The sequence below is a fragment of the Eretmochelys imbricata genome, chromosome 5, assembly GCF_965152235.1.
Source record: "Eretmochelys imbricata isolate rEreImb1 chromosome 5, rEreImb1.hap1, whole genome shotgun sequence".
Classification (NCBI taxonomy): Eukaryota; Metazoa; Chordata; order Testudines; family Cheloniidae; genus Eretmochelys; species Eretmochelys imbricata.
The window spans coordinates 102,249,627-102,269,532 of record NC_135576.1 but is presented as its reverse complement, the minus strand read 5'-3'; the positions used below and the strand labels follow the sequence as shown (position 1 = coordinate 102,269,532).

The following is a 19,906-nucleotide window of genomic DNA, read 5'->3' as shown; positions in this document are numbered from 1 at the left end:
GACCATTGAGTGGGTGACTTCGCGATGGATTTGATCATCCACTGTCATATGCACATCTGAATGCTTTCCATCCTCCTCAGGCCATGATTTTTGGTTTATGTGAGTAGTTTCTGTAGCTAGAACTTTTTTTTTTTTTTTTTTACGGTAATGGGAAGCCGCCCCATCGACCAACCCTCCTCCTTTTTGATCCGGGCTTGGGACCGGCACTGGTGGAGCTGGTTTCTACCATAGAGGCCTAATAATGTAATCTATGATAAATATGGGCAAGTCAATACAATCTAGTTGATTATGGACATAGAGTTCGTTCCACCTATCTCAGAATGAGAGAGCCACCTTTCAGCCAGGCAAAGTCCAAGCTGAGGGCTATATTTAGTAATCTGCAAACAGACATGCTCTAGAGGGGGTGCAGAGGTACTGTGATGTAGCTGGCATCCCCCAGGAGTTCACTCCCAAGCCGTATCTATGGTATCCCTGGAGAGCTTCCCTGAAGTTCAGATAAAATCTGTATGAACACCATTTGCCTTCCTTCACCATTTTTGAGATTTTTTTCAAAAACAAAACAAAAAACAGACCAACACCACCAACAAAAGGAAGCTGAAAAATACATTTTAAAATGCATTTATTTTCTAAGAAATGAGATCAGTTTTAGACTAAACGGGTGTTAAAATTATTCAGAATAGAAATCAAGATTATAACCCAGTATTACATCCTGCTGAGAGTGTTATAGTCCACACTGGAGACAGTGTAATATGCAGACTGCCCCCACAATACTGCAAGCCACCTCCAAAACCATGCCCTGGCAGTATGTCCTGTGTGCATAAAGAGGATATAAAAGAGGCAGGTTCAACATTACGACCCAGTGAGGCTTACACAGATCCCAGTATTCCCTGGAAAAGTCTGTGTTCACTTCCATAATGCAGCCCTGAGCGAGTTGCTTGTCTCATCAGTGTGGCCTGGGATGGCTAGTGCTGTCCTTGGGCCTGTCCTTCTGTTTGCAAGAGGGTGCTAAGAGGGTCAGTTACCACATCCTATGTAGGCTGCTGTGTTCTGTTCGCACACGGCTGGCAGAGTAAACTGGTGCTGGCTATGGTACCTGGGGCACATGTGCTCTTACTAGCACTACTGCCATAGGGTCTGTGTGTGATGCTTGTTTGAATAATCCCACCTCTGTCTTGTGTAACTCTAATTTCATTTGCATATTGTCCCATGATTCTCTCTGACTGCTTCACAGGCAGGGGGTCAGGTGCCTTACTACTTGCCACTGTAGATCTTATGCTCTGTGTGACCTAATGCACTAGCATAGGGTGGGTGACAAGTTCAACCACATGTGATACAGATATGAACAGGAGAAATCTAGAACAATTATTGTGCCAGTTTTAATGAAAAATATGTGCAAATAGGTAAACTTGTTATTTTAAGTGATACCAAAAGATTGTGAAATCAAGCACAAGAGTTGGGAAGATGTTGAATATATGGAAAAACATGAAAACTGTAGGCTAAAATAAAGTACTGTTTTTTTGTCTGTTAAATCCCTGGTTTGAACTGGTACTTTTCTGTCTGAAGCTTGGGGATGGTTGATATGAAATTTTCAAACAATTTGTGTATTTAATTTTGGTGTATGTGATAACTTTGTTGGGCATGATTGCCCATTTAAGATTCAATGCTAAGTAAAATGTTTTTTTCAGGTGTTCCTCTTATTAGTGTTCTCAATATCTCCCCCACTACCAAAGTCAGTTACAGCTTGATAGTTGCTTTGACCTTCCCTAACTACTTTTTGAAATAATATTTCTAATTAGCTTTTTGACAGAACTATCAGTTTCCCTAACTAACCTCATTACCCACTGGCTAAAAGTTATTTTGCTTTTATACCTTTGGGCCTGGACTAATCTGATAAGATCATCTTGAAGTTCTGCTGTTCTCCATACATTTCTTGATCTGTTCTGGTATGGTTCTAATTTCCTTCAGCATTTCTTCTTACTCCTCTGGGAAGTCTTATATCTGATTCTGGCCTCTGTTCTCTTTCTTAAATTAACACTGAGGCTAATACTTAATTTAATTCTCTAGCAATCTACATATTTACCTTCTTAGTCATTAAATTATGCTTGCAATCTTGTAGCGGTCCTACTGTTTTCTACCCTGACCTCTTGATCTTTACATACTTAAAAGTAACTTATTTTTTTCAACTTCATGTGCAGTTTTTTCTTTAATACAAGAACTGTAGATGTCTCTTGGGAGCTGAGTTATTCCCTGTGTGGTAGATACATATATGGTTGACACAGGACTCTGTCAGGATATATATAACATGTGGTCCCTGATCTTTGTAAATTACCCATTGTGCATTTCAGCTGCAATCTGTCAATTGTAAGCAACAAGTGCTTCTTTGCAATAAAAAACAGCTGTGTACTTTGGGATCTTTTGGCTGTTAGTGGTACCTGATTTACAGTCCTATAAAGTCAAAGGAAGGATTTTGGTTTCAAGCCCATAATGCCAAGTTTTCAGCCATGGGCATGCTCATAAAAGTAATCAGACATCTAGTGCACTTCAAATGAGTATAGGTGTGCACAAATTAGGGACCAAACTTTCAGGATCTGCCTGCACAGAGCATGCCCCCGCGGAGCCAGTTGCAGAAGTCTAGGTAACTGCAAAACTAACTACCCAACATGGAAATATGATGGATTGTAGGACAAAAGGTAGGCATGCTTTTGGTGTATATGCTCACTGTACTCACGCATTATCAACATGACACTAAAGTCTATAGTTGTTTGGGAAATGTGATTTTAAACATTATTTTTGTGTCTTTAATTTTTAGAAAAGTGATAAGATTGTTTTTAAACTTACTTTTAACTTACACAAATTACATTTACAGTATTTTCCATGCACACGTATTGGATACGTGCACTTATTGATGTGCATGTCCATTTTAGCCTCACACACAGTCATAATATAACACTGAATATCACTCATACTGAATACTTGAGTTTAAATTAGTCAATCAGATCATATTCAGCCTTGTGCAGGAAGTGTTCCCTGAATATTCATTACATGATTCTCAATAAATAGAACTTTGATGTTTTCCCTTTAGTAAACCACATTCCTGCTTGATAAACACCTAAGTTATCAGGTTTAAAGTTTCCCATTAAAATGGGGGGGGGACCCTGACAGTTAAAACAATCAGAACAAATATATTTTAATGGAAAATACTAGTAGTGCTCCTTTATTTTATGTACATTCGTTATGAATTCTCCGTTCGTGGTAATAAACTTATGAGAAAAAAGCTCTATATGACACCCACTTGATGAATCCCATGTGAATTTCTTACAATCATGGCTGAAACTGAATAGGAAATGAATAAACTCACCATGATGATTAGGCATTCAAATATTTCCTTGCTGAAATAGCTCTTTAGTCTTTGTGGTTAAAATATGGTTCATGGAACATTATAGCAGGCATATTCATGATGTGCAGTTCCATAGTCTGACACTGAAAAGATGCATAGTTTGACACTGAAAAGATTAGGTTTAGAGAAGTTATTGACACATTTGATAAAGAAGCCTCAAAAAAAAAACCCATGCATATCCCTGCCCAATGTTACTGATTCATTAGTTGCAGAGGTATGGGAAATGATTAATAATAAGTATAATTGGGATGGAGGAATAGACTAGTAAGCATAGGTCCTGGAACTAGGGGTGCTGGGGATGCTGCAGCACCCCTTGGATTGAAGTGGTTTCCATCATATACGGGTTTTACAGTTTGGTTCAATGGCTCTCAGCACCCCGGCTGTATGAATTGTTCCAGCACCCCTGCTCGTAAGGGAGCAGCAGAGGCACCATCACTGGTTGAAGCTGATGTAATGAGTGCTCTCACAGATTACATGGAGTCAGACCACATGATTCAGGTGGTTCCTCCCCCGCACTGGCCTTTTTATCTCTGAGTATTTTGTGTAAAAGAAGGCTGCAACCAGGCAACTGCAGAGAGAGTTCACATCATTTCAGCTGACACTTCAACTAAACAGGGACACACACATGGCATCACACTGGTTAACAAATGTTTAACCTATACTTACCTTACGCTATCAACGTGGGGGTAGGGAGGGGGAGAAAGGGAGAAATAAAACATGTTCCCAGGGGCAGCAACTCTCGTCTGTTTTTGGCTTTGTTTTTTTCCCCAGTACCTGCATTTTCTTATTTGGGGCTCAATGAGCAGGTGAATCCAGATTTGGGAAAGGCTCAGATTTATGTACCCCTTTGTCCTGGAGCAATTTTTTTGCACTGTCACTATCACTTAAAAGTGTCCCACTCAAAGGTCCCAATCCTGCAAAACAGAGAGTGCCTCAATGAGGAATTAAGGGATAGATTCATATGTACCTAGGTCCCACATTCAGGTGCAACTGACATCCTCATAACCACTATTCAGCTGCTGCCTAACCCCAAATGTGCTTACGTACCCTAAGTTTCCATTGGTGGGCCTGCACAGTGCTGCCTAAGCACTAACACTGTCCTGCAACTCTCAAGCTGCTCGGAGTCCCAGCTGGATTTTCCCTGCCATGGTTCCCAATCCTGTAGGCATGCTCAGGGCACATCAGTGGGATTCCACCCCTTCTCAAAAGATAGCTGTGAACAAGTAGGTTGTGAACATTGGTGTGGGCGTGTCCTGGTCTAGTGGTTAGATGACCCAAGTTCAAATCTCTTCTCTGCCTGATACAGATCTGGACTTGATCCCAGGTCTCCTGCGTTCCCAGATGAGTGCCCTAAACTCCTGGCTATTGGGTATTCCAACTAATATTTAATGAAGTATAGGAAACTAGAATTAGGAAGCAAGTGTTACAGTAGCTCAGCATATTTCTTTTATTTAGAAAAGTCCCATTTCTCACAGGGTGAAAACTTCTAATACAAATGTACTCCCTTTGTTTGCAGTACAAAATTTATATTTAATTTATAAATATATTATGTCACATACCGTTCTGAAGAATGGACCAAATTTTCAAAATGGGGAATATGAAGTCTATGCAAAAATATGAATGCATATGTGACCCTGTTTGTGCATGAAATTATCACAACTACCCACTCAAATTAGGTGAATGCATCTGTGGGGCCACCGCCTAACTAACATTTATTTGCACACTCCCTCAACCTGATTTGCATGCATAACCTTAGTAATTGCATGTTCAGATTTAAACATGAGAATGTGCACTTTTTCATTGAGACCTCAGGCATTTCACGTTTACAATTCATACCCAGACATATATTTTTGCAAGTTCAATGAGCATTTTATTTCAAACTGAGGCTCAATATTGAAAAATAGAATGGGATTTTCAAAAGCTTTCACTGTTGGTCTAACTCTACCCCCATTGAAGTCAATGGAAATCAGTTTACCAAGTCAGTTTACTGAACACTTTTGAAAATGCTGAACACTTTTGCAAATCTTACCAAGACAATATGATGGTCCTTATTAAAAACTCAGCATTTACTAATAGTTACCATGCAGTAATATCTTAGATACTGGTTATTTCCCTGTACTTTGAATAGGAAACAGCAGGCTATCTCAGGTGATGTGGTAAATTGGTAAATATTGACTTTTTAATAGTGACAAATACACTGTATATGGTTTGCCTGTGTATTTTATATATTTTTATGCGTGATGCTATTCATTATTTTGATTAAACCCAAATTAATCCTTTTTTCAAACTGGGCATTTGTCTTCTAGCCCTGCAACCATTCTATTTTCTCCTTTGTAAAGGATTAGAACAGGACGACAGAGAATTAGTCCTCTTTTTCATAATGTTAATTTTCCTCAGAGTTAGAAACTAAGAAGAAATGTGCAATCTAAATTGTAATGATTAAAAATAGACTATATGAGTTCTAATTAGCATCTGAAAGGCAAAGAACTGAGAGAAAACATTTAGCAGCAAATTTGACTGTACAGAACTCTGTTGTTGTATCGTTCCTTTGCATGAGATTCAATATGTTGCTCCTAACTGAAATACATTTTCTTTTGCAGCAAAATATTACATATTCATAAATCTTGCATTCTTGGAACAATTTCCTCTCTGTGCCAAAAGACCAGAGCTCCTGGCATCTTTAGTAACATTCTCCTCAGTTTTTATCTTTCCTCTTATGTAAAAGATTTCTGGGTTGTTTGGGGTATTTTTTAAACAGACAATTGCTTGAACAAAAAAAAAATGATTTCAACTGCTTTCATTGCAGTGTCTATTTACAAAATTTTAAAATAATAAAATAAAATGACACCTTCCATGTAGCAACTCTAAGGGAAAATTCAGCTGATGACAACTCCTCTTGCACGTGATCACTGCTGGTTGGATAAACCTAAGTAGCCTTTTGGGTATATTCTTCTTTTGGATGTTATAGATTATATTGTCAACTCAATCCTGATCCCATTGAAGTCAATGGCTGGATGATCAGATCCGGTATAGTCATCAGATTTACAGTATGCAACGTACTATGTATAATGCCTCTCCATTGGCAATATGCAGTAAATCTTCAACCAGTTACTTCATCTCATGGCAGCACCCCACTGGTTCTGATTTTTCATATCTGAGTTGCCCTTGATTCTTGTTTCCAGAATCTCTTTTGTTTCTTCGTCACATAAGGTCCTAGACTACTTCAGCCAAAGAAACAAAGGGAAACACTCTCCTTTGTTCTGTTACGAGACACTGTTACCAAAAAAGAATGGAACAGACCTATAAATGTTTCAGAAATGTAGCAAAACATTTAAGCCTTTACAAGTTGCTACAGTTCAGCCCTAGCAAGTTGTCCTGCTGATTGGCCACAAGTGTGCATGACTTACCAAGAACAGTCGCAAAATACTCCTGGAGGGGAACCGTAGTTTATATTCAGACCCTTTTACTCAACCAGATATACTAGTAAACAGTTTTATTTTATTATTTATGCAGCTGTGTTAAAACCTTAAGGAGACTTACCACATGCTGTTAGAGGCACTATAAATCATGGGAAAGAGTGCATTTTGGAATGTCGTGTTCTTTTCTGTTCTCTGCATTAGCAAGTAAATACAATAGCACCGCAAGAAAACAAAGGAATTTAAATGTGCCATTCTGTAAAGGCATAATGAGCTCACAGAGGCCAATCCAGGATTTTTTTTAAATTTTTTTTTTAATAAGCCTTTGCATTGCAGGTGGAATAAGATTCAAGCTCTTGTGTGAACCCCTCTCTGAGTTAGAGCAGCAAACTCTTTGTAAGTTTTAGAAATGTTCCTACACTGTGTGCTTTTGCAGATACCCTATGAAAATCAGTTTTCATTCACAGTATTTCAGCCATGTCTAAAAGCAGAAGAGAATCTATTCCTATGTGATTTTCAGCTGTTTTGCTAATGTAAGATGCCCAAACCTTTGGATGTTTGAACCAAACCTGAACACAGAACATTTTGACATTCCTCCTTTACTGGTTAAGAAGTCTATATTCACAATCCAGGAAAGTGGCTGGAAAACCCTGTTTGTTGCATGAACTCAAGGTATCTGGATCTCCTTTACAATATTTTTTCTTAAATATGCCAAAAAAACAAAACAAAACAGGGATGCTGGGATTCTGTTTAACTTCCTCTCTTCAGTAATTATGCTCCGAAATGCTGATACACAGAAATCAGCCAGGAGGCATGTGTTCACTTTTCTATTATACCAGTGATGCAATGGAAGATATTGCAACTTTGTGGAACTTTAATGTTGAGGTTGCACACATCAGATGGGTGGAATCTAACACAACTTGCTTACTGGACAAACCATGAAGGTGGAGTAAATCAGAGAATTTAAGATTATGACTAAGTATGGCACTACTAATTATTAGTAATATCTGGTTGTTGGTTGAATGGATGAGTGAACTACATGAGTTTTAGAACAAAAACAGGCATAATGGCACCAGGGTGAGTGGTAGTTCCTCGACAACCTGCTTTTTATGTACAGTGGTGATATCTGCTGTACATGTATTTTAAAATGCCAAAGTACTTTTTTTTTCTGGTACAGTTCTCGAAATTGGTGACTATAATAATATCTTCTTGTGAATCTCATTCACCTAAAACATCACTTCTTGATTTTGAAAAAAATACACTTTTGAAGAACTTATATAGTGAAAATATACTATAATTTGTGAAAATATACATCTGGCAGAGATAAAAGCTAGTTGTTCTTGTAAGTAAGGTTTCAACACACATTAAAGAAAATTAGATCTTTTTATCAGTCATGATAATTTGGCTTCCACAGCAGCATTTGACATTTTGGAAGGCACAATATCAATAATCATTGATATTCCACACAAAAGGGTACAAAAGACACAACAAATGGATTTAGAATTGATGAGAACCATATAAGGCATATTAGAGAGTGTCTCATTGAAGGATTTTTTTAAGTGGCCTTATTTAATTCGTTCAGGAGCTTTGGTGCTTCCTTTTTAACCAGTAAATGAAAGTGTGAAATGGATGACAAATTGCCCACAAAGAGCATGTATCAAAATTAGTTATGTAATTCTATTGCTCCTTATTTTGACAATGTCATAAATATAAAGGGAAGGGTAACAACCTTTATGTATGCAGTAATATAAAATCCCTCTTGGCCAGAGGTACAGAATCCCCTTACCTGTAAGGGGTTAATCAGTTCAGTTAACCTAGATGGCACCTGACGAGAAGGACCAATGGGGAAAGAAGATACTTTCAAATCTGGTGGGGGGGGGGGAAGGCTGTGTTTTTGTGCTCTGTGTGTGTTCTCTTGGGAGACAAAGAGAGAGACCAAGCAAGTAATTCAGCTCCTACTGAACGATACATATAAAATTACAGGAATAGTAAGTAATAGCAAGGAAATGCGTTAGAGTATCTTTTGTTTTAGCTTGTGAATTTTCCCTATGCTTAGAGGGAGGTTTATCCTGTTTTTTGTAACTTTAAAGTTTTGCCTAGAGGGGAATCCTCTGTGTTTTGAATCTGATTACCCTGTAAAATTACCTTCCATCCTGATTTTACAGAGGTGCTTCTTTTACTTTTTTTCTTTATAATAAAGTTCTGGGTTTTTTTAAAGAATCTGATTGATTTTAATGTCCTAAAACCCCAGAGATTTGGTCTGTGCTCACCTGTGCCAATTGGTGAGGATATTATTCTCAAGCCTCCCCAGAAAAGTGGGGTGAAGGGGTTTGGGGGGAATATTTTGGGGAACAGGAACTCCAAGTGGTTCTTTTCCTTGAATCTTTGTCTACCTCACTTGGTGGTAGCAGCAAATACTGTCCAAGGACAAGAAGGGATCATAGAATCATAGAATAGAATCATAGAATATCAGGGTTGGAAGGGACCCCTGAAGGTCATCTAGTCCAACCCCCTGCTCGAAGCAGGACCAATTCCCAGTTAAATCATCCCAGCCAGGGCTTTGTCAAGCCTGACCTTAAAAACTTCCAAGGAAGGAGATTCCACCACCTCCCTAGGCAACGCATTCCAGTGTTTCACCACCCTCTTAGTGAAAAAGTTTTTCCTAATATCTAATCTAAACCTCCCCCACTGCAACTTGAGGCCATTACTCCTCGTTCTGTCATCTGCTACCATTGAGAACAGTCTAGAGCCATCCTCTTTGGAACCCCCTTTCAGGTAGTTGAAAGCAGCTATCAAATCCCCCCTCATTCTTCTCTTCTGCAGGCTAAACAATCCCAGCTCCCTCAGCCTCTCCTCATAAGTCATGTGTTCCAGACCCCTAATCATTTTTGTTGCCCTTCGCTGGACTCTCTCCAATTTATCCACATCCTTCTTGTAGTGTGGGGCCCAAAACTGGACACAGTACTCCAGATGAGGCCTCACCAATGTCGAATAGAGGGGGACGATCACGTCCCTCGATCTGCTCGCTATGCCCCTACGTATACATCCCAAAATGCCATTGGCCTTCTTGGCAACAAGGGCACACTGCTGACTCATATCCAGCTTCTCGTCCACTGTCACCCCTAGGTCCTTTTCCGCAGAACTGCTGCCTAGCCATTCGGTCCCTAGTCTGTAGCGGTGCATTGGATTCTTCCGTCCTAAGTGCAGGACCCTGCACTTATCCTTATTGAACCTCATCAGATTTCTTTTGGCCCAATCCTCCAATTTGTCTAGGTCCTTCTGTATCCTATCCCTCCCCTCCAGCGTATCTACCACTCCTCCCAGTTTAGTATCGTCCGCAAATTTGCTGAGAGTGCAATCCACACCATCCTCCAGATCATTTATGAAGATATTGAACAAAACCGGCCCCAGGACCGACCCCTGGGGCACTCCACTTGACACCGGCTGCCAACTAGACATGGAGCCATTGATCACTACCCGTTGAGCCCGACAATCTAGCCAGCTTTCTACCCACCCTATAGTGCATTCATCCAGCCCATACTTCCTTAACTTGCTGACAAGAATACTGTGGGAGACCGTGTCAAAAGGATTTGTGCCTTGGGGAAGTTTTAACCTAAGCTGGTAGAAATAAGCTTAGGGGGTCTTTCATGCAGGTCCCCACATCTGTACCCCAGAGTTCAGAGTGCGGAGGGAACCCTGATAGAGAAGCTGGTCAAAATTAACTTCTTCATTCCAAAGAATAAATCAAAAGGAAATTATTTAGTTAGGATTCAAAGAAGAGGAAAGAATTTCAGGATTAAGTTCTCATTTGCTGAACTCCAAAAGAAACCCTGTCTGGTCCTCAGCCAGAAGTTTGAAGACTAAGAAGTGGGGCCCCAAAGGGAAAAGTGAAAATGGAGGAAACCTTTGGAGAGATTCTGACCAAGGGATGAAGACTTGTCCATTAGGATGAATCTCACAATGATATTCTAACTCTAAAGAATCAGTTTCCCATGATCACTTACCACAGATTATCAAGTTGTTTGGTTGCATAGCACAGGTCCATCATGTCTCAAAGTCATTTTTACAGTCACTTTTTAGAAGGATGCATATCATTTTTTGATTAGAGATTTTAAGAAATTTTACTCCTAGTTGTACATTGAGTGTTGGAGATTTCAAGATTAAATGAAACTCCAAGGCCTGAGGTTTTGAAAATGTGCAGTCAGCCCTGGAACCTCCCCTGAACGCAGTTCCTTTAGAGTGCGGTAGCAGTAGGGCACCATGCAGATGCCGACTGGCAGCATTGTCACTCTCCTTAGCCCAATGCTCACTTTGCAACAGTGAACAGTGTGGGGGCATTTCCGCACTTTTGAATGTTCAAAAAACTTGGTGGCTGTGGATGTAAGATCATTCATTCCTCAGTCCCTACTTGAGGATACTAAAGAGCCAAATTGTCAGTGGATGTCTTACTTTTTCTGCTGTAATCAACTCAAAAAATATAAAGGCTCAGAGGTTAATTGGCTAATAAAACAGTTGGATCTGGCCCTTCTAGCTGCCTTACAATTTGATCCCACTGTGCTAAAACAATATGAAGGCTATCTGTGCTAGTTTGTGGCAGTGTTAACTGTATGCAAATTTTATGTATAGAAAAAGCCTGAAAGTTTGTTAGCTGTGTGTTGAGTAATGAGGTTTGGCCCAAGATCTTTGAGGGGCTGGAACAGTTCTTACCATTTCCTTGACTTTTGCTTAAGACTAAATCAAGTTCCTATGTGAACAGAGAGATCCTTGGTCATACAGTATCAGTGTATTCAACCCTGGGGGAATTGCTTAGCCAAATGTGTGAGGAAGGATGAAGAATAAAACTAAAATCCTATTCTATGAAAAGAAAAACAGTCAATTTAATTTGGTTAGGTTTTTTTGTTTGTTTAATATTGTGTCTGTTTCTTTAAAGTGTTAATATAACGTGTAAATCTGTAATGTTTTATAAAATATCAAGGACATTAAGGTTGTGGGTAGTTTGGGACTCAAAATAACTAGCAGGTTCTTTTGCCACTTTTAGGGACTATGCTGATCCACCAGATCATCTTTCCGTGGGTCTTCCCACATTTCAACATCAATGTTCCAGTGGGGAAGGGCTAAAATTGGGCCCAGCTGAGGCTACCCTTCCCCTGCCCCCCAGCATCCCTGGACCAAAACTGTGCAGGAAAGACCCACACACACTTTGGGGAAACAAGGACCCAGGTGGTGTCCTCTCTCTCACCATGTGAACTTGGGGGGAAATTGCAGAAAGGAGCCAGACAGAGACTCCAGCTGATAGGAGCAGCCTTAGAAGGGCCAAAGCCAGGATCTTTGGATGTTCAGAGAACTCTTACAGTTCTGACTGGACTGCCTCTGTCTTGGGCTGATTGTCTGTTCATTCCAATCCTCTCCTTCACAGTCCCTTCACCTCAGCTTCACACCTGCCCCACTTACTTTCATCTCCCCTGTCCTGGCCCTGCTGCACCCTTCCCTTCAGTGTCACCTCTCCCTGCACTTTTCTTTCCACTTAGCTGATCCCTTGCTAACTAAACTCATCCCCAACCTTCCCTCCCAATACTATGAAACTAACATGCCATTTGCTACCATCACATCGTTTGTTCTGTTTGTGTGTTACACCTTTTCCTCCACCTATGCCAGTCTTCTCTATTTAGACTATAAGCTCTTTGAGACAGGGACTGTCTACTACTGTGTTTGTACAGTGTCTAGCACAATGGAGAGCCATTCTTGGTTGGTCCTTAGGCACTACCATAATAAATCAGATTGATTCAATTCAGTAGAGCAGTGCACAACTTGTCTGCTGGCTGAACAGGAGGGCTGGAGAGAGACCACATAGAAAACCCATAATGGTCATTGAAATGCAGAGTAATCACCACGCTGGTATTTAATTAGCTGCTGTGATGGAAGCTGGAAACAGGAAAGTGAGAATAAAAACCTGAAAGCAAGTAATCAAGAAACAGAAGAATACGGAACCAGACAGTGTGTGTGATTCAGACAGATGATACGGTCTCTAGTATTTTCCATGAGCACATTTTTAAACCCTTGATTACAGTATTTTACTTAAGCATGATGCTCATTTTTAAACTGATAAATGCACTGACCCTTTACTCTACCCCCTACCCTTTTCTGGTCTCATATGCAAAACATGTTATCAGTGTGGGTTTGAGGGAGTAATAACAAAATACCTTACGTTCTTAAAACAAACAAGTCTCATTTCCTGCTACCCCCTGAGGTGAGAGTAAAACACAGATGTTGTTTAAATACGATGGCCTTAGTCCTTTCCCATGGTTTACTCCTGAAATGAACATGCAATAAGGTATCCAAATGATCAGAAATTACTCTTACAATGAGAACTTCCTGTTTCAAATATTTCAACATTTAAGTAGATGGACCTAGCCTGAGATGCCTGTTCTTTTTCCAGCCTATAAGTTGCTCTCTTGGAGCAAAGTTGATGTACTTCTGGTTCTGCATACAGAACTTGAAAATAGTATCCAATCATTTCCAGGCAGTTAGATGTGAGTGTTTTATCCCACAGCCCCTTAAATCCACATAACTGTCATTGAAGTAAATGGGAGTTTTGCATGCACGGTAACTGAAGGACCATAGAAAAGGAATTAGGGCCTGGTGTTACAAGCCTTTATTCACATAAGTAGTCCCACAGAAGTTAGTTTTATTTACTAAATGTTGTTCATTTCAATTGGGAATATTTTTAATCTTTCGATGTACAATAGCTTTAGTTAATGTTTCATAAACCCCATAAATGTTTAATTGTACTAGAGAACTATTGACGCAGTCTAACATCTCATTGTGCTTTGAACTAAGTTATTCAACTGTTGATTAAACCATTTTTAGTTACAATGTCTAATTAAAGTAATCTAAGTGTGTGTGTATATATACACCAGGAGAAAAAGAAAAATGAAAAAAAAAAACCCTCCAAAAACCGCTAATGTGTCTTTAAAAAATCAGTTTCTCTGAACCTGGGACTACAAATAATACTATGCACTAATCATACTTCTATGCATATTGTATGGTGTGCTTTTTTGGGTGCCTTAACTGAGCATTTCCATGCTTCAACATGTTTAGATTTCTTTTAACCTTAGCTCTGAATTTCCTAGGTTTGTAATGCTTGTTTGGGTATAATAGCAAATCCTTCCAATGTTTTGCTACCCATAAGTTAGTTATATGTAAACACTCAACTTTAACTCCAGTTAATGTAGTTCTTATCTGGGAATTGATGTATTTATATATAGAAACACATACACACTTTGTGTGTGTAGTCTATTTGTTTGGTATGGCATTTGCTGCCAAACTGCATTGGGTGCCAAAAATAATGCAATAAATCCCCTATTATCTCCTGAGAATAATTTATTAATCACTCAACCGTAGCAGTTGCTAACAAATTCACTAAAAATGAATATGTTTTAGGATTTTAATTAAACCACTAGATAATTGTTTATTTTAGTACAAACTGGTTGCAAGGCTGGCAGATAGAAGACCAAAGATATCAGAGGAGTTTTTAGGTAATGATTATAGTGGTAGTACAGCGTTTCCTATGCTCATGAAAGCTGAGCCCCTCCCACCCCCCCGCTACTGTCCCAGTCTGGGCAATGAACTCAGTTACAACCTCTGCAATTACCATATCATGCATCTTCTGCACCTCCCAGCTAGCCCTTCATGTACACTTTGAAAAGTGCTGGTGTAGGTCTCATGATATTTTCCTCACCTGGGGCCTGGGGCAGAATCTGAAATGGGCCCCCTCACCCTTCCAAAACTTTATCACTGAGCGAGGCCCCAGGAGAGGAGGGGGAGGATTGGACACTGAGCTTTGGGTTGGTCCTGGCTCCCTACTCCCATGGCTCCCATGTTGCGACCCGTTGCTTGGGGTTGCGCTGCCACTCAGCTTTGGCCCAGCCGCTCCTCTCTCATGACAGAGGGACAGCCAGGCCAAAACTGAGTGAGGGGCACAGTGCCACTCAAGTCTGGCTAGCTGCTTCTCTATCATGCCAGAGGGCTGGCCAGGCCACTCCTGAGCAGAGCTGCAGCCGCGTGCACCAGGTCGCAATGGCACTAGGTTTGGAGGCCCTCTCAAACAGGAGCAAACTGCCCCTCTTGCCCTCTCACTGCGTGGCCCCAATTTTCCCTCCTTTCTTACACGCTTTGATCAGTGAAATATTTAACAATGGTGACATTTAAAGTGTCTACGTTGGCAGCCGAATTAGCACCCATAGAGATGAATGGGGCAGTTCACATCTCAGAGCTATTGTACTGGGCTCTCTGAAAGCTCAGGCAGAAGTCTGCAATGGTTACATGTCACGTTTTGAAGGTTTCCTTTGCAATCTTACATGAACCAATGACTCTTTAAAGAGAGGTTGGACAGCTTATTGCCCAAGGTCTTCTCTGTCTTCTGTGAAGTCAGGTTGCAAAGGTGACTTGGCCCTCCAGCTAAGCCCCGAAAGTCCATCACCTCTGGGTATTATCTCCTCTCCCTGCCACTGCACAGCTTCAGCAGCAGCATTTCTTCAGCCATAGCGCACCCTTCTTTGGCCTCCTCAGGAGCAATATCTTTTCCTACTCCAGCCAGGGGTGAAAGTAACTTAGAGGACTTACTGGTATGCCAGACTCCTGAGCGGGGGCGTGGCCTCAACCGGAAGAGGCGGGGCCTTTAACTCAAGATTTAAAGGCCCCGGGAGTCCAGCTGCAGCTGTGAGCCCTGGGGCCTTTAAGTCACCCCCGGAGCTACTAGCTGCAGAGGTGGCTGGGAGCCCAGGGGTGATTTAAAAGGGCTGGAGCTCCAGCTGCTGCTAGCGCAGCAGAGCCCTGGGCCCTTTAAATCACCGTCGGAGCCCTACCGCCGCTACCCTGGGGCTCTGGTAGCTGGGCTCAGGTGGCGATTTAAAGTGCCCGGGGCTCCAGCCGCTGCGGGGAGCCCCAAGCCCTTTAAAAGCGCCAGCCTGGGAAAGCCAGTCCGGTCCGGCACGGCGTACCAGACCGGACCAGCTTACTTTCACCTCTGACTCCAGCCCTCCTTTCAGCAGCAGCATGCAGACTCAACAATAACCAGCCTCCAGGAGTGGCAATATGTAATTGGGCAGCATCACCAAACCTTATGCATTTCCTGGGTTTCAGCAAAATCTATAACCTTTGTTCTGTCTCTCCCAAAAGCTCTCCTGCTCTAATGAATTTCGACAGCGTTCACAGCAGCGTCTCTGTGTGTTATCCCTATTTTAGCTTTAAAATCTTGATAGGTGCAGTATGCTTTATGGTCAAAATTGGACCAGTGTCTGACCTGGCCGTAGGATTAAGCGTGTCTTATTCATTGAAGGTACCTTATTTTTGCTTCTACATGTAGAACCCTTTCTGAGTATTTATCCTTCCCAAAAGCACACTGATAGTCTAGCTAACTGGAAACTGCAATCTAAAGCCTACATAAAATTCTGCTGGAAACCATCAGAATTTTAACAGCTACCGCAAATAAGGATTCCATGGTGGAAAAACAAATTCTAAAAATATCACCCACAACAAATGTTGTTTATTGCACCTTTTGGTTTGGTTTGGTTTTGGGAGGGGCTTATTGAGGGGGGCGGGGGGAGACGCAGGGGTGCTGGAACAGTTTTTATAGTGCAGGTGCTGAGAACCATTTAACCAAACTGTAAACCCTGTATATAATGGAAACCACTTCAGGCCGGGGGTGGGGCAGCACCCCCAGCATCGCTTGTTCCAGCACCTCTGGGGCGAGGGGTTATCTGATGACAGACTTCAGTGGAGCTATGGTGATTTATACTGTTGTCTCTAATGCTGGCTTCCAAGAGAAAATGAGAGGTGTGACTTTTTTTGGCATGTGGAACACCCTTTGCGCTGTATGATACTACATTTGAAAGGCAGGCTTATGACATACAGCCTTCTCTCACATCTAAGCAGTTTCCTCTCTTATGTTTCCTCCAGAGGTGAAAGTAAGCCGGTACGCCCCGGTACGGCGTATCAGCAAGAGCCGGTGCACCATACAGGGGCAGCCCGGCTTCCCCAGGGGCAATTTAAAGGGCCTGGGGCTCCCAGCAGTGGCTGGAGCCCCAGACCCTTTAAATTGCCTCCAGAGCCCCGCTGCTGGAGCCCTGGGGTAGTGGCTGCGGGGCTCCGGCGGCTATTTAAAGGGCCTGGGGCTCCCCTGCTTCTACCGCTCCGGCCCTTTAAATAGCCACCGCAGCCCCGCCGCCCCTACTGCAGGGCTCCCGGGGCTATTTAAAGGAGTGGGGCAGTAGAAGCAGGGGAGCCGCAGGCCCTTTAAATAGCCCCCAGAGCCCTGGGGTAGTGGGGGCTCCGGGGGCTATTTAAAGGGCTAGGGCTCCAGCTGCCTCTGCTGTCCCGGTCCTTTAAATAGCTGCTGGAGCCCTGCGGCTTCCACAGTGCTCCAGCAGCTAATTAAAGGACTGGGGCAGCAGAAGCAGGGGAGCCCCGGGCCCTTTAAATAGCCCCCAGAGCCCCGGGCTGCTACTGCTACCCCGGTGCGGGAGGGGAGGCGGCAGCAGGGTGGGCTGGGTCTGGCTCTGATCCCCTCAGCCCCGCCCCTTCCACCCTAGGCCCCGTCCCTTCCAGGGGCCAGAGCTGGCCCCAGCGTACCAGTAGGTCACTCAACTTACTTTCACCCCTGGTTTCCTCACACATGGCATTCTGGAACAGTTAGCAGAAAACTCTGCCCAGGCTGTTCATCCCAGAAGTTACAAAGGATGTCAAAGTAATTTTCATTACATATTTCTCAGTTCATTTTTAAAGAGAGATACTTCTTGGGGGATGCTCTCAGATCAAATTTGAACCAAAACTGAGGTAAGCTTTTCCAGAACTCAACAATCTGTTCATGGATGAAGGTATCAATATTCACTGATACCAAAGGAAGCTCCCCCATGGATTGAGAGTGTACACTGACTCTTAATACAGTCTTCTGTTAGCTGAAACGATTGAATCACAATCTGCCTTTGAGCAATAGTGCATCATCCTATAATATTAGTGGGAGTTCCACCTCAAACATATGCTATGTTGCCTTTAAACCACTTTTCAGAAATAAGATAGTGAAGATTTGTGACCCAGCAATATGGTATGACTATCTACATTTTGAAAGTTATTTTTTATCTGAGATAAATGGAGAGGGATAAGATATTTTTGAAAATATCTGAATCCTCCTTTTGGAAGGTTAACTCTGCATATTTTATGTTTGCTTCTCCTACTATCTTTTGACCTAGAAAAGCCCTGAAAATACACACTGTACCTTCCAATTGGATAGATTGTAGTAATTTTACCCAGAGTAAGAAGATGAAATTGTCTCAATAAATTGCATACTTTTACTATCATGTTCTTTTTTTTCTGCTTCAGTCATACTGAGAAGTTGTGAACAAGGAGTTCCAAATTCTTATTCAAACTGCAATCTACACTCTTTTATCACTTTATATATGAAAAAAAATTGAGATTATTCTTTTAAACTTGTAACTGTTTCATTCTAAATTCCCTGTGAACTTTCCTGCCTTTCTATTACTGGAAAATTGCTTTTCAGAAAGGTGTGAATAGTGCTGATTGACTTTTAGAGAGCAGCATAAGCCAGAGCTATCGGCCCATACTAACAGAAATATCATTTTTCACTAAGTGCATCAACCACATTAATAATAGGTAGTAAATAGGAATTTTGAGCAGAGTAGCATTCTTTTCAAATTCCCTTAGTGACACAGGCAGTCCTTGTTAATGGTAAAAGGTGAGTATGAGGTAACCCAGCAGTTTCTGTTGAGTATAAAGGCAACATTTTCTATTATTATGTATACATCATGGGAAGGCTTATGTCTCAGATAATAAGATTAGAAAAAGAGAGCAAGTATTATTTAGATTACTGATGTATCCAGTAGATGGTATTCAGAAAAAGCAGTAGAAATCACAAGTTTCTTTAGACCTTCTTGGCTTCCCTTATAATCTAATTCATAAATTTTAATATTATGAAAAGAAGAGTGAAGTAAACCCATAACACTTTTATCTGTTTTAATGAATTATAATTTAACAAAGGTCTTGAAGAGCTTTACACATTATATTTATAACATTTTTTTTTAGAAAAAAGCAAAAATGAGAGAATTGGAACTCTCTGTGGACTTATTTTTGTATATATTTGCAAAGGACATGCAAGTTTCTTAAATGGATACCATCATGATTTTAAAATGTATTTTCCATTATTTTTAGGTGTAAACATTTGTTATTGTTAATCATTACAGCTACTGTGCTCTTGCAGTAGAGCATACTTTTCTTGTACTATTTGTATCACAAAGCTTTGAGGACCCATCTTGGAAACCTTAACTGGGCAAAGGGCTATTGCATGGATCCAGAGTTCATGGGTGTTGAGATCTGTTGCTTTGCTTCTTCCATTTTTCCTCTTTGTTCTCTCCTCCCTCATTCTTTGTTACCAGAACACTTGCATTAAAACACAATCTTCATTTCTTAATTGTTCCTCTGCTATATCTCATTATATCTCACTTGAAGCCATGATTGTCATGGAAATAAAACCGAGGATTATGACTTCAAAGAAGATTAGCTCTTGGGAAACAAAGATTTGGTTTTCATGCAATTTCTCAAGTACTGCAGAGAAAATTAGAGAAAGAGTTAAGTTCTGCGCTATTATAACGATGCCATCCAGTGAATTCAGTGGGATTGCATTGGAGCTACAGAGTGTAGATTCTCACGGTGGCTACTGAGAAGTAACATTTTCTCAAAACAGAACATTTTCAAAGTGTTCCCTGAATGTCATTTCCTCTTTCTGGGAAAGCGATGATCTGGTTGGGGATATGACTGTATTAACAGATCCATCGATTCTTCCTCATGGAACAGGTGTTGTCTACCATTTCAGTGATTGAGGAGTATAGATCCTAAGGGTGAAATCTTGACTCTACTTGCCATTGACTTCAGTAGGGCCAGGATTTCACTCTAATTCTTTCTTCAGCTCCCAAGACCTATTGCATACATATTCCTGGTAGGAGACTGCTGTTCCCTGAAGCTAAGCTTTTACTGGCAACAGCAGTACGTCCATTTCTCCAACAACTTTTTGTCACATAGCAGT

At 41.2% G+C, this 19,906-nt stretch overlaps 1 protein-coding gene across 1 annotated transcript in view; it reads left to right on the top strand.

The window, feature by feature from the left end:
- Nucleotides 1–19,906, top strand: part of GLIS3 (GLIS family zinc finger 3) — a 247,866-nt gene that overhangs the window by 111,623 nt on the left and 116,337 nt on the right. The gene's annotated exons all lie outside the window — the stretch shown is intronic.